At 39.4% G+C, this 14,815-nt stretch overlaps 1 protein-coding gene across 2 annotated transcripts in view; it reads right to left on the bottom strand.

Moving 5' to 3' along the window:
* The window catches only part of TFEB (transcription factor EB), a 76,220-nt gene that overhangs the window by 46,314 nt on the left and 15,091 nt on the right, over positions 1-14,815 (bottom strand). Inside the window, exon 1 of one of the 2 annotated variants that reach the window (XM_074310964.1) lies at positions 10,467-10,603. The exons of the other annotated variant lie outside the window; for it this stretch is intronic. The gene's annotated coding sequence lies outside the window, so the exon portion shown is untranslated. Of the gene's footprint in view, positions 1-10,466; positions 10,604-14,815 lie in introns of those variants that run through there. 2 annotated transcript variants of the gene reach the window in all.

Here is a 14,815-nt window from a genome sequence, read left to right as displayed (position 1 = left end):
TGCACATTTATTTCTCTGTACAGGGAGCCTTTCCCCAACTTCTCTTAATTCCAGTACCTTCCCTCAGTTAATTAATTCCTATTTAACCTATACATAGCTTGCTTTATATAGATGTCTTTACATATCTCCACATTGGATTATAAGTTCCTTGAGGGCAGGTTCTATCTTAAATATCTTTTTGTATTCCTAGCATTATAGTAAATGCTTAATAAATGCTTATTGATTAATTCTCTTGGTTTCTTCTTGGCATTTTTTGGTAACTCTTTCCTTCCTCTTGAGTTTTATTACTCTTTTTATTCTTCTTCAATTACCTCCATCCTTTCTCTACTCATTTACAATAGGAAGAGTATGGGATCTGGAATCAGATCTGGATCACAGTTTTGTGATTAGGCAAATCTCTTAACTTCCTTGAACTTTCATATTCATCTGTAAATAGTACACCTTGCAGATTTGTTTTAAAACAACATTTCTGGGCATTATAAAGCTAAATATAAATGTGAATTATAGCTATTTTCTTCTACTTTTTTTTTTTCCAACTTTGAGTGCTTCATTCAAAACTGGACTTCTGTCTGATCTTTCATCCTTCATACTCCCATTCTTTTTCTAACCTTAAATACAGCCCACCTTCTCCAGGCCTTTGTTCATGTGTTACCTGTGCCCTGACTTCTCTTTCATTGCTGATAGAATTCCTATCCATCCTAGAAAGCCAAACTCAAAAGTCATCTCTTCCTCCTACAGAAAGGCTTCCTAGATCTCAATCTGGTCCTACCCACAACCACACCCATACCCTTGAATAATAAGCTTTTCCAAACTTTAGCCTGACACAGCAATTTTTAGTATCTTTCTATTGCACGCATCCTATGATACTGCAATTGTCTGTACATGGGTCCTGTCCGTTTGTCATATCTAATAGTACTTTGCATGGAGTAGGTATTAAATATTTATTGAAAAAATTATAAGGTAACTTCCATTCCTAGAGGGAAGGAAGGAAGGAAGGAAGGAAGGAAGGAAGGAAGGAAGGAAGGAAGGAAGGAAGGAAGGAAGGAAGGAACGAAGGAACGAAGGAACGAAGGAACGAAGGAAGGAAGGAATTTCCATTGAAATTCAGCTTGGATGTACTTCTTCCAAGAAGCCTTTTTCTTAAAGGGGAAGAACTCTCAAGTCTCCACCTATGCAACTGGGCTCTCATATCTACATACATATACCACCCACATGCAAGTACCAGCATTTCTGCAGAACTGTCCTATGATGCTAGGAAATGAATGCCAAGAGGAAAACCAGCCAGGGGCCTTTCTTTCTCCCCCCATCTTAATCCAGGCCATTTAAGTTTCTGTTTTTTTCAAACAACCCAGGTCTATCTGATTCCTTTCCTCTGCAACCATTGTCCTGTCAGGGCCCAGGTCTAGAAGAAGACTGGGATTCTCTCAGGAGAAAGGCCAACCTAATGCAAGTATTTATTAAGCATTCATTAAACATCTTATTTATTAAGTATTCATTAAACATCTCATTTCCAGGAGAACAGAGGCAAAAATAAAACAATTCCTGTCTTCTCTCTTTATATCCTACTGGGGCAAAAGAGCATATACCCAGAGAATAAATACAAACCATATATAAAATTAATGCAAAGTAATTAGGGGAGGAGATCAATTAGGTTGTGCAGTGGTTAGAGCACTGGACTTGGAGTTGGGAAGATTCTGAGTTCAAATTTGGCCTCAGATACTTATTACCTGTGTGACCTTGAGCAAGTCACTTCTTTTTTTTATTAATTTTATAATTATAAAAATTTTTGACAGTATATATGCATGAGTAATTTTTTTTTATAACATTATCCCTTGTATTCATTTTTCCAAATTTTCCCCTCCCTCCCTCTACTCCCTCCCCTAGATGACAGGCAGTCCCATACATTTTACATGTGTTACAGTATAACCTAGATACAATATATGTGTGTAAATACCATTTTCTTGTTGCATGTTAAGTATTGGATTCCGAAGGTATAAGTAACCTGGGTAGATAGACAGTAGTGCTAACAATTTACATTCAATTCCCAGTGTTCCTTCTCTGGGTGTAATTGTTTCTGTCCAACTGGAAGTGAGTTGGATCTTCTTTATGTTGAAGATATCCAGTTCCATCAGAATACATCCTCAAACAGTATTGTTGTTGAAGTGTATAGTGATCTTCTGGTTCTAAGCAAGTCACTTAACCCTGTGTGCTTCACTTTCCTTATCTGTAAAATCAGCTGGAAAAATAAATGGAAAACCACTTGTGTCTTTGCCAAGAAAACTCCAATGGGGTCACGTAGAATAGGACATGACTGAACAATGGAACTGGGAAGAAGACATTAACAATTGAGGAAATCAGGAAAGGATTCATTAGAAGTCTGGGCTGAGTTTGGAGGGAAGCTAAGAGGTGGAGGGGAGGAGGAAGTGCATTGCAAACATGGAGGATATCCCATGCAAAGGCACAGAACATAAGAGAAAAAGCCTCAGTTCCAGGGCCATGGGGAAAAGTGTAGCCAAAAATGGCCATGATGTGCTGACTTGTTGAATAACCAATATGTTTCTTGGCCAGTAAATAATCATTCCCAGGCCTTTCCCATGACTAGGCAAAGTGACTCAATCCTCAGATCTGTAGCTGGAAGGACAAGTCCTCTATCAACTAATTCTTTACTAACCATTCCTCACTTTTAAGCTTCTGTTTATGTGCTCACTGATGGTCCATAATTGCCATCGTCCTTCTCAAATGTTTTATGATATATAAAGTACCTTATACAGCAAACTAGCAAAACTTACAATTGCACTAAGACTTTTGGAACACCCTATACAAGTCATCTTATTTGCTCCTACATAGCTAACCTCTATGGTGATCAGAGAAGAATAGCATGATAGAGAAAACAGACAGCTAGATTCAGTGCAAGGAAAACCTGGCTTTGAATCCTACCTCCAATATTTCCTAGTTTTGTGACTATGGGCCAGCCACATAACTTCTCTCTGAGCCTCAATTTCTCTATCTGTAAAAATTTGGATTTCAATTCCTACAGCACCTATCTCAGGGTATTGTGAGGTTTAGATTCAAAGTGTCCTAAAAACCCTAAAGTACTAAATAAATGTCAATTATGACAATGAATCCCCACTTTACAATTCAGAACACTGAGAAGATATAATAATAATAATAATAATGGACTGAGACAAATGATAGAATTTCCATAAGGTCACAACAGCCCCTGAATTTGATTCGAGAGACTTGTCTAAGATCTTAGGATGAAAGTCAAGAGATTTTAAAAATGGAAGAAGTTTCCAGTTCATATGACTCTCCCCCTCATTTTACAGATGAGGAAGCTGAGGCCTATAGAATTTAAGTAACTTGCCGGTGTCACCCAGTTAATGAATGAAAGAAAACAGGATTTGGAGGCAGCTAGGTGGCGCAGTGGATAGAGCACCAGCCTTGAATTCAGGAGGACCCGAGTTCAAATCTGGTCTCAGACACTTAACACTTCCTAGTTGTGTGACCCTGGGCAAGTCAATTAACCCCAGCCTCAAAAAAAAAAAAAAAAAAAAAAAAAAAAAAAAAAAAAACAGGATTTGAACCCAAATCTCCAGACTGATGTCCTATCCATGAGTAGAAATTACCCCCTATTTCCTTCCTACCAAGACTTTCAGCCCAGACTCCTTGGCTAGCACCGCTCCACTCTCTGATTCTCCCAACCCCCTTCCCACTCCTCTTCAATAAGCACCAGACCAGGTGCTGGCAAAATTTAAAAGCTGAGTTAAAAATAGAGCCAGTAATGAGGCATCTCTATGAATAGCTCCAGCAAATGGAGAGGCCAGATTCCTGCCAGGAGAGGCCCTGCCCCCAGCCTAGGGCCCTGCCCACCTCCCTCAGTCTTTCACACTCCAAAGCCCTCTGAGCATGGGGGATATTTATACCCAATTGTAAGCCATGACACAGACACTGGCATGGCTCAGAGGGTGACATACATTCTTGTCCCATGAGCTTGGCAGCCCGTAGCCCTAGGTCAGGGGTTATGAGGAGCCAAGAGTTGGGGGGAAATCATCATATGGAAGAGAGATGTTAAAGGACTAGAGAATGAGGCACCGTATTCTAGCACCTGAGTTCTGTAACGGGCAGATTATCATTCCAACCCTTTCCATTAGATAAAAGCAGCTAAACTACCCCACCTTGTAGGATACTAGAGAAACCTGAGATCTAGAGAAAGTTTAATAACAATCTGCCCTAGATTATACAATAAAGATGGAGACAGATCTCGGATGTCATTCAGTGGGGGAAAAAACATTCAGATTCAATCCTAGGATGTGGATTAAAATCCCAGTTCTGCCTCTGTTTTAATAGGGGGGCACCTGCCAGTGCCTGTTGGAGGTCTAACTCAAACTTGTAGACTGGATCTCTTCATGTGAGAGGATGATAATGATACATGGAGACTGAGAGGCAGTTGTATTGTATGATTTCTCTCCTCTTCTCTCCAATTTATTTCATTCCCAATCTACAAGGAACATCTGCATTAGTGAAGGCTGCTTTGCAACTCCTTCAAGTTTATGATTCACAGCTGTGGAGGCTCTCAGAGAATTGACCTGCCCCTTCACTTAGGCATGGTCCTTAACAATTCCTCATCTTTTGTTTTATGGAGTGTGATTATTTCCCCCCCACAGCATGGAACTATAGTAGGTGTTGAAACTTGTGAAATGTCATGGAGGCAAACTTTCAAATGGAAAAGAGGATTGTAGTCAGAACAGGGATTTTTCATAAGTCTCTCATCAGTCTCCTGGCTCGGCCCTTTGTTGTGTTGGCCCATTTAATTACCCCAACAGAAGTGTTACCAGCTCTTTTCTCCCTTTCCTTCCCTTTAGGTTACCGAAGGAATTCTGGGAGGATCCTACTCACGAACAGCTCTCAGACACTGCTGCTTCTTTGGTTCTTGTGTTTCTTATGTCCCATGTTCAGGCGCCATATGTTGTGATATGAGAGCCACCTACTAGTGGCTGCTGGAGGTCTAACTCAGACCTGTAGAAAGGATCTTGCCTCTTGTTGCCTGAGTGATCTTGGGCAAGTCACTTCTCTGAGACTCAGTATTCTCATCAGTTAGATGGAGGAGGAAGGGAACTTGTCTAAATAATCCTCATTCAACTCTAAGTCTATACTATAGGACTGCTCACAAGAGACTCTTACTGTCATGGGATATTTTGGGATGTCCTGAGATAAAAATGCTAAGATCTCTGGATTTAATGATGGAAGAGACCTTAAAGATCATCTATCCTAATCCCTTTATTTTACAAATGGAGAAACTGGGGCACCAAAAAGTTGTCACTGCCTTCCTCTGTTAGAGAAAAAAGAGCCTTGGCTTGAACTCAGACTCTGCTATTTGCTATCCACACAACCTTTCTTGGACAAGGCACTGAATCTCTTCACTGTTACCCCTCTAGAACATTTTCCCTCTTAATGTCTACCCCCTGGTTTCTCTAGCTTCCTTCAATCAAAGCTAAAATCCCATCTTCTACAAAAAGCATTCCATCCCCATTAATGCTAGTGCCTTCCTTTTGAAATTACTGCCCCCTGACTCCCATTTACCTTTGGATAGATAGTTTTTAACATTCAAAAATCTTGCAAAACTTTGTGTTCCAAATATTTTTCCTTTCCTTCCCCCATCTCCTCCCTTACACAGCAATTGATCCAATATATGTTCAACATATGTGGTATATATCCATAATTATCATGCTGCACAAGAAAAATCAGATCAGAAAAGAAAAGATGAGAAAGAAAACAAAATGCAAGCAAACAACAACAACAAAAGTGAAAATATTATGTTGTGATACCCCACAGTCCTCTGTCTAGGTGCAGATTGCTCTCTATCACAAGACTATTGGAACTGGACTGAATCACCTCAATGTTGAAAAAAAAACCACATCCATCAGAATTGATCATCATATAATCTTGTTGTTGTGTACAATGTTCTCTTGGTTCTACTCACTTCATTTAGCATCAGTTCATGTAAGTCTCTCTAGGCCTTTTGAAATCATCCTGCTGATCATTTCTTATAGGAAAATAATATTCCATAACATTCATATACCATAACTTATTCAGCCATTCTCAACTGATAGGCTAGATATATCTTTTGTGTACAGAGCTATTTGCATGTTGTCTCTCTCAGAATATGAGTTCCTGGAGGCTAAAGACTGTTTTTGCCTTTCCTTATTTCCCCAACACTTAGTAGGCACTTGTTGACTTGTAAATTTCTGGGACTTAATTATTTCATCTACAAAATGAGGACATATCACTAGACAGCCTCTAATGTCTCCTCTAGCCATGGTCTAAAGAACAACAGCAGCCATATGCTTATTCTACTTTTCATTCATCAAACCAGTCCAAGTAATTCCTGAGTGCATTGTATATGCCCATATTGGCATTACTGACTCTGTCTTGGTTGCCCTTCACTCCTGAGTTCTGTGATAGATAGCTGTGATGCAATGGGAGCAAGAGGATGGTGGGAAAGGGGTGGGGGGGACAATATCAGCAACAAACCCAAACAAAGCAAGAAGGAGAGGAAGTGAGAGAGAAGTGGTAGACTACAAAGAACTGGAGGCCTAACTAACCACATGACCTTGTACATGCTACTTCTACTCCCATAAGTCTTAGTCTCCCCATCCACAATTCATGGGATCATAAATCTGGAGCTTAAAATTCTATTCTCTCTCACTTTTCATCCTGATCCTCCTCTAAAGTGTTTTGCTTTTAATCAGCCTCTCCCCAATATGCCTTTCCCTCTATTATTCTCCCTCTTTCTTGTATTCCCTTCCCCTCCTACTTTCTTACAGGGTAAGATAGACCCCTATACCCATATTGAGTGTATATGTTATTTCCTCTTTGAGAGTATAGTTCACTTACTCCCCCTCCTCTTCCCTTCCACTGTAAAAGGTTGTTTTTTTTTTTTAATCTTTTTTATGATGGATAATTTACACCATTCCACCTCTCCCTTTTACTTTCTCCCAGTACATTCTTTTCTCACCCCTTAATTTTATTTTTTAGATATTATCCCTTCATATTCAGTTCACACATAGGGCCTCTGTTTACATATACTCCTAATTGCCCTCATAATGAGAAAGTTCTTATGAATTACAAATATCATTCTTCAATGTAGGAATGTAAAGAGATAATTAAGTCCCTTATGATTTCCCTTTCCTGATTACTTCCTTATGCTTCTCCTGAGACTTGTATTTTTAAAGCAAATTTTCTATTCAACTCTGGCCTTTTCATCACAAATGCTGGAAAGCCCTTTACTTCATTGAATATCCATCTTTTCTCCTGAAGGATTATACTCAGTTTTGGTGGGCAGGTGATTTTTGGTTGAAATATCATATTCCAAGCTTTCTCATCTTTTAACATAGAAGCTGTTAAATCTTGTGTTATCCTGACTGTGGTAGAGCTTTAAGCTACCTAACTGAATGAAGACAAATGAAGGCAAAGTTTTTCTGGTAATAAAGAAACCCTCCCAGGAAGGATCAACTGTAAACCATATCCCTTTCCTTTCCTCCATCCAGGTAGCTGCATTTGCTAGAATGCTCCTTGTTACAGTGCTGGGTACGAGCCTTTCTGAGGGCAAGAGTACCTGGCCCTGGAATTTAGAATCTAGACACTGATCCTCCTGATGGTCATGGGAAATGGCTATTTGGCAGGGGTTGCTCTGACTTCCTTGAGGGCAGGCCAGTTCTATTTTGTCTCTGTAGTCTCAGTGAATACCACAGAACCTGCTTCAAGCATTTGTGATTTCATCCATGTGGGTATTAAACCTCCAAAACCAATCAAAAAACAAATACTGATTAAGTGTGTATGTGTGCTAGATACTGGAGATAGAAATACAAAAGGGAGAGCCTCCCGTCCTCAGAGATCTTATTTACTATTTGGGAGATACATAAGCAGGGCTTTTCTAGGTCCTGCCATAGCTGGGTTCTGCTGGCTTAATCTGTTCCATCGTCCCAGGTTCCATCCTCTAGCTATGGCTAGGAACTCAAAGGGGGCTTTCCACTAACCCTCCAGTTCCAGATGGCAGGAAGGATTTAGGAGGATCTTGGAGGATCCAGGCATTAGACCTATAAGTGCCCCTATCTGGGGAAAGTTTCAACCACTGAACTTCCTCATGACTTTCTTTACTCTTATCCCAAAGACAAGCCAGCGTACTTCCTTTGCTGCAGTGACACGGCAGTGATGACTCCAGAGTGCTTTCTACCCCCTGTGGGCCTGACTTCTCCCTCTCCCTCACTCTTCCTACCATTCCAGTCATGGGATTGGGGTAGAGAGGGCTGAGCCGAGGCAGCTGATCTCCCCATGACTTACCCCACTGCTTCCATCTTTATTCATATCAATAGTTACTAGTCTCAATGTCCCAGCTGCTTCTAGGGAAGCCAGGCAGAGAAGCCAAGAGCTGATTGGGAGCTCAGGAAAGGAAAAGTAAGAGAGAAAATAAACCCTCTTCAGAATCCAAGGCTATAGAATTATAACTCCCAAAATGCTTTCTTCTCCATAGCCTTGTGAGGTAAATCACAGTATCATAGATACTGCCATTGAGTCCATCTCCATCATTATCATTGTCTTCATCATCATTATCATCTTCATCATCATCATGGTCTGGCCGTTGTTATAGATGAGGAACACAAGTCTCATGAAGTCAAGAGATTTGCCTACAATAATAACTGTGCTTTACAATTTTAAAGCACTTTATCCATCATTTCACCATCATGACCATCTGTTGGCCACTCTAAGTGTTAGTGTGGCATAGTAGCTGGAAAATCAGCTAAAGATCAGGAAGACCTGAGTTCCGTTCCTACTTCTGACACAGATTGGCTGTGTGACTCTGGATAAGTAATTTAACTTATCAATGTCGCCAACAATTCTCTAAGACAACAGGTTGTATTCTGGGTGCCAAGTTACACTGAGAGAGGGAATTTCCTCATTGGAAGTTCCCTTTATCACTGAAATCACAGGTCTAGTCCATAAACAAAATGACTAATTAAAAACCCTGTGAGGCAGGGAGGTGAGATTACTTGCCTAAAGTCAGATTAGTCAGTATTAAAACTGGAATTCAAACCTTTTGCCCATAGTCAAAGGGCACCCTGTGAATTTCATCTCACTGTCTAGAAGGGAGGAAAGAAGTCAGTCCCAGGTATCATTTTGGGATTCTGCTGGCCTCCTCTAAGCCCTAGCCAAGAGGAAGCTATGGCTGCTGTTCTACCATGCTGAGCTTCTCCCAGACCAGGCCAGGGACAGGATTCCCCTGTCTCATTACACAGATCTTCAGCTACTCCAGTCTCTGTCCCCAGGAAAGTAGCCTACAGTTCCCCCTCCAGTAACTTCTATCTTTCTGTCTTCTTCCCATCTCCCTATCCTTCAAGCACCAGTTCATACTCCACCTCTTCCCGTAAGCCTTCCCTGAGCTCTCTTAATTCCAGGTTAAAAGGATTTCCCTCTTCTTTGAAAAGCCATACCACTTTTTAGGTATAGGTTAGAGTCTAACCCATACCTAAGTTAGAGTCTAAAGGTCTGACCTTTAGACATTTAGACATTGAGACAATATCGCCTAGAATCATTAACGGTCCCTGTCGGATAGGCAGTGCCTCCCACCTCTTACATCCCCACAAGTCATATAGTCATGACAGACAGAGGCTTTCTCTATTTTCTTGTGCCCTTCCTCAACACAGCTTGGTTTCTTCTAGATAACAAGCCCACAAGAAATGCTTATTGATAGGCAAAAATAGGAGAATAGAAAGAGCTCTAGATTTACAGTCAGAAAACTTGGGTTTTAGTTCTACTTCTGCTAGTCATTAGCAGTATGACTTTAGGTAATTCAAATACCCTCTCCCAACCTCAGTACCCCTTCTGCAAAATATAGAGATAGGCCTAGATCAGGGAGTTTTAATCTTTTTTTGCATCAGATCCCTTTGGCATTGATGATGTCTCCTTCTTACAATAATGTTTTTAAATGAATAAAATAAAAAAATATAGGATTACAAAGGAAAATAATTATAGTGAGATATAGTTATCTACATATATATAAATATATTACAATATATAATGTAACAAATATGTATTTAAATAAATGTTATATGACTCAATATATAGTATAATGAATATGCATTTAAATAAATATGTCATATATAGCTATATAAAATATAACAAATTCACAGAAGCCAGATTAAGAACCTTTGGCCTACATGATCTATAAGATCTCTTATAAAAAAAAAATTCTGTGATCAAAGTTGATCCTGAGAGAAGACACTGCTACCTTCTCTACCTAGAAGACATTGAGCAAGTCACTCAGCTTCTTTGGGCCTCAGCTTATCTGTAAAATGAAGGGAAAGGACCCAGTAGCTTGTGAGGTGACTTTCAGACTAGATCAGAGATCCTCTGATCTATAAGGTCCCTTCCAGCTACAGATACTTTGATTCTCTATCTTTCACACTCACCTTAGACTGCCCTTCTTTCCAAACTCCTAAGTGTCTTCTAAAATCAGTGGTAAGAAGTGTCTAAGTCAAGATTTGGTCATTGAGGTCTGGGGTTGATGATAAGTCTGTTGTCTCTGTACTTCCTCTCTCCACTGAAACCAGTGCTGGTTCATCCTGACAAGAACCCAGAGCCACAGTTCCCCACTGACTCCTCAGGCCCTCCCTAGGCTTAACTCCTTTCACCAGATATCCCATCATCCCTTTTCCTTCCAGCAGAGAATAATTGAAAGGCCCATCTAGTTGGCCAAATCTCAGATCCCACCCACACCATTCCTCTCCTACTGACCAAAAGCAGTACTATATAGCTTAAAGCCCCCTTTTCCCACTAGGCAGGCAGGGTAGCACTCTTGCTGGTAGGGGAGGGCTCAGGAGCCTGAGGTCCAAAGCCCCATTCAGTGCTCAGATATCTCCCAAGGCCCTCCCTTCAGGCCCAGAGTTTCCTCATTTTTCTTGGGGTGCTATTTCTCATCCAGCCTCCAGTGGCCCCACCAAGACAGGAAGTTGCACAAGTTGTTTCAAGATACAAATATGACCAAGGATTACTAACCAGGCAGAATGAGCCACAAGCCTAGAAAACCTTATAATCCCATACTAGAACACTCATCACCCCTGAATTCAAATTTCAGCCATTCCTGAGGGCTCCAAAGGAAGGCTCCTTGTGAGAGGCACCCTCCATTCCAGTACCTAACCCTATCCAGACAATGGTCTGGCCAGTAAAGAATGGAAACTCAGGCACAAAGACTAGGGAAAGAGAAGAGCATGGCCTAAGTCAAACTCTTGTCCGGGTCCTGCTTAAATTATAGGATGTGGTTTCTCATTGACCCTTCCTCAGAGAGAGCAACACTCCTCTCATCCTTGCCACCTTAAACTGCTGAATCTCAAGTTTGGGGGCAACATCAAATAGCACTGGTCTCTAGTTGATACTGACACACACAATCAGGGGATTGAGAAATTGCCAGCAAGAAGTGGGCTTTAAGTGCCATAAAACAATATAGCTGGCATTTACATAGCTCTTGGGTTGCCACAGTTTGCAAAGCATTTTACATGTATTATCTTATTTAATACTCACAATAATCCTGAGAAGAAAGATTTGGGAAGGGGTCTAATTTTTGGTATAAGTCATCAACTTGAAGGACTCTCAGTGTGAAAACTCCTTTCAACATTAAAGATCAGCAAATTTTCTCATCCCCCTTACTCATATATAATCTCATGATTACTGAGAGATCAAGTGACTTTCCCTCAGTCATATAGCCTATCAGTGTCAGAAGCAAGATTCAAATCCCAGGGGATTTTTGGACCTCAAAGATGACCTCAACTATTCACTATGATGAGTTGATTCTCATTTTACATTTTAGGAAATCATGACTATCTTTAAAGAATCTTGAATAATCTTGACATTAATAATATATAAAAAAAATCAATAAGCATTTATTAAGTGCCTACTATGTGCCAGGCACAGTACTAAGTAAGTACAGGGGATATATTTAAAAAAAAAAAAAAAAAAAAAAGCAAAGGACAGTGCTTGTACTCAAAGGGTTTAATAACAATAGCCAATATTTATATAGGAATTTCAGGTTTGCAAAGCAAATTACAAAAATTATTTCATTTGATCCTCACAACAACCCTGGAGAGGTAAAGTGCTATTATTATCCCTATTTTTCAGATAAGGAAACCGAGGCAAATAATGTTTAAGTGACTTTTCCAAAAGGAAGAAGCTACTAAATGTGGAGCTTGGAGGTTGGCTCAGCATTTTACAAAAACACAATTTACTCAACAAATAAAATGTTTTTAGATTTTTTCTTTCAATCAACTAGCATTTATTAAGCATCTACTATATATCAGGCACTGGGCTAAGTTCTAAGGCAATAAAAAGAAAAACTGTCCTACAAACAAAAAATACAATGAAATTCCCTCCCTTTTAGGCAGTTATTTATGTGATAAGAAGGATATCCTCTGCCAGAGAACACCTTTCAAAAGTTCATTCCTTAGTCTTACCTTTTTGGTGATAGTGTCTAGGTCATTTCTACAAAATTTTTGCAGAAAATACAATTCCTTCTCTTCTTACAAAGGTGAGGAACCATGGGTACAGAATGTTGTCTAAACTGTCAGGTTCAGTTTATGTGTTGGCTGTTCTAACAGTTGTGTCTTTTTTTTTTTTTTTTCCCTCTTTTATTTTTGGTTACTGGGGATGGTTGTCTGGGGAAAGGTCAGGAGGGAAGAAAGATGTGTTCAGAAACAATGGTGATATCTTTTTTGTGAAAAAAAAAAAAAAAGACATAAAAATGTTTTTAAAAGAATTTTATAGAGGGGCAACTAGTGCAGTGGATAGAGCACCAGCCCTGAAGTCAGGAGGCCCAGGGTTCAAATTTGCCCTCAGACACTTAACACTTTCTAGCTGTGTGACCCTATTCAAGTTATTTAAGCCCAATTGCCTCAGCAAAAAAGAAAAAAGAAAGAAAAAAAAAAGTTTTTCTTTGTGATAGAAAAAGAGGCATAAGGAAGTAGTCACTGATAATCTCTCAGATACCTATTTTGAGAGCAGGACGCTTGACATTGAAAATGAAGAATTGTGCAAAAGTGGATGTTACTGGAGAAATGGAGGACAACAGAAGAATCTGAGTCATACATCAAGAATGAGAGAGAAACAGTGAACATCTGAGTTCTACAATGGTATCTGTATTATATCAAGGGATCTAGAAAACAACTATCATTCTGCACATTAGTGAACTCTGGAGATTCAGGGTTAGACAAAGACAAGAATCACACAGGACAAAAGAGCATAGATAAATTGTAATCTGTATCCCTGGGGAGAACATGGCTGAGCTCACAGATTCACTAATTTATGTAAGTAGAAATGAGTAAACTGAAACAAAGAATAATCAATTGACTTCCTAAGGGTTACATAACTAAATGTCAGATTTAGACCTAGGTTTCCAATAAGAGTATTCTTTCCACGACAGATTGTTTCTTGCAAAATGATAAAAACTAATCAAACAATGGCTACAATCACAAAAGATAGAATGAATAATTCTGATCCCTTTTAATTAAAAAAACTTTTGCATGAACAAAATCTATAGTTAGGATGAGAAGAGAAAATGTCAATGGGGGAAATAAAATCAATTGGAATTTGATATCCAATATATACATCTAATATATACTGTCACAAATATATGACAGGTGCAGTGGATAGAGCACAAGCCCTGAAGTACCAGGACCTGAATTCAAATCTGGCCTCAAAACACTTAACACTTTCTAGGTGTATGACCTTGGGCAAGTAATTTAATTCCAGTTACCTCAACAAATACACACACACACACACACACACACACACATATAAAAGACCAAGAACCATTTTCCAATGAATGTGATCACAAAGAATCTCAGAATTGGAAGAGCCATTTACTCTTACACATATTTGAACCAGATTCCTCACAATAGCCCTCAACTTTTATTGCCTGAAAGCTACTTCCTAGCTCTTCCCTCCCCAAACTTCCTCTATGTAGACCAGCACCTCCAATTCCTCCCACTGGTAATTGAGGCTTCTTCACTTCTAATAGGTTAGTTTTTTGCTTTATCTTGATAAGGTTCTAACTCTCTCTTTCAAAGCCTACTCTAAACTATCCAATCATATCATATCCCCTTTTCCAGGTCCCCTTCACACTTTGTCTTCCCCCATTAAGATGTAAGTGTTTTGAGGGCAGGAGTTGTCTTTTTGTTTGTACAGTTCCAAGCACATAGGAAGCCCATAAAAAAAAAAAAAAAAAAAAAAAAAAAAAAAAAAACACTTATTTATCTAGCAATCTAAAAGCCCTCAAGTCATGAAGAACTTGCCAAGATAGCCCATCCCACTTTTGTATAATTCTATTTGGAAGCTTTTCCTTAGGTTGAATTTAAATTTTCCTTCTTAAAACTCTAGTTCCATTTTCTGGGGCCAAGCTGTCCAACTCAAATCTTCTTCTACGAGACAACCCAGGAAATATATGAAGAGAGGAAACATGGTCTTTCTTAAGCCTTCTCCAAAAGAAAACGTCTCTAGGTTCTTACCATTGAAAAAACACAGAATCAAAGATGTAGAGTTGGAAGGAATCTCCAAAACCATATAGCTGAACCCCTTCATTTTCTAGATGAGAAAACTGAGACTCCAGTTACAATTAGATTTAGGGTCAAAATAAATGAACTAAGTGCTGCCTATAGTGATTTTGGAGGCACAGAGATCTTCCCCTCTTTGAGAAAAACCTCCAAAACAGATCTTTCAGTTGCTTAGGGATATTTCTAATTTCAAAACAAAAACTCCATTCTTCTGGTTTAAA

The sequence above is a fragment of the Sminthopsis crassicaudata genome, chromosome 4 (genome assembly GCF_048593235.1).
Source record: "Sminthopsis crassicaudata isolate SCR6 chromosome 4, ASM4859323v1, whole genome shotgun sequence".
Lineage (NCBI taxonomy): Eukaryota > Metazoa > Chordata > Mammalia > Dasyuromorphia > Dasyuridae > Sminthopsis > Sminthopsis crassicaudata.
This window is presented reverse-complemented; position numbering and strand designations above follow the sequence as displayed.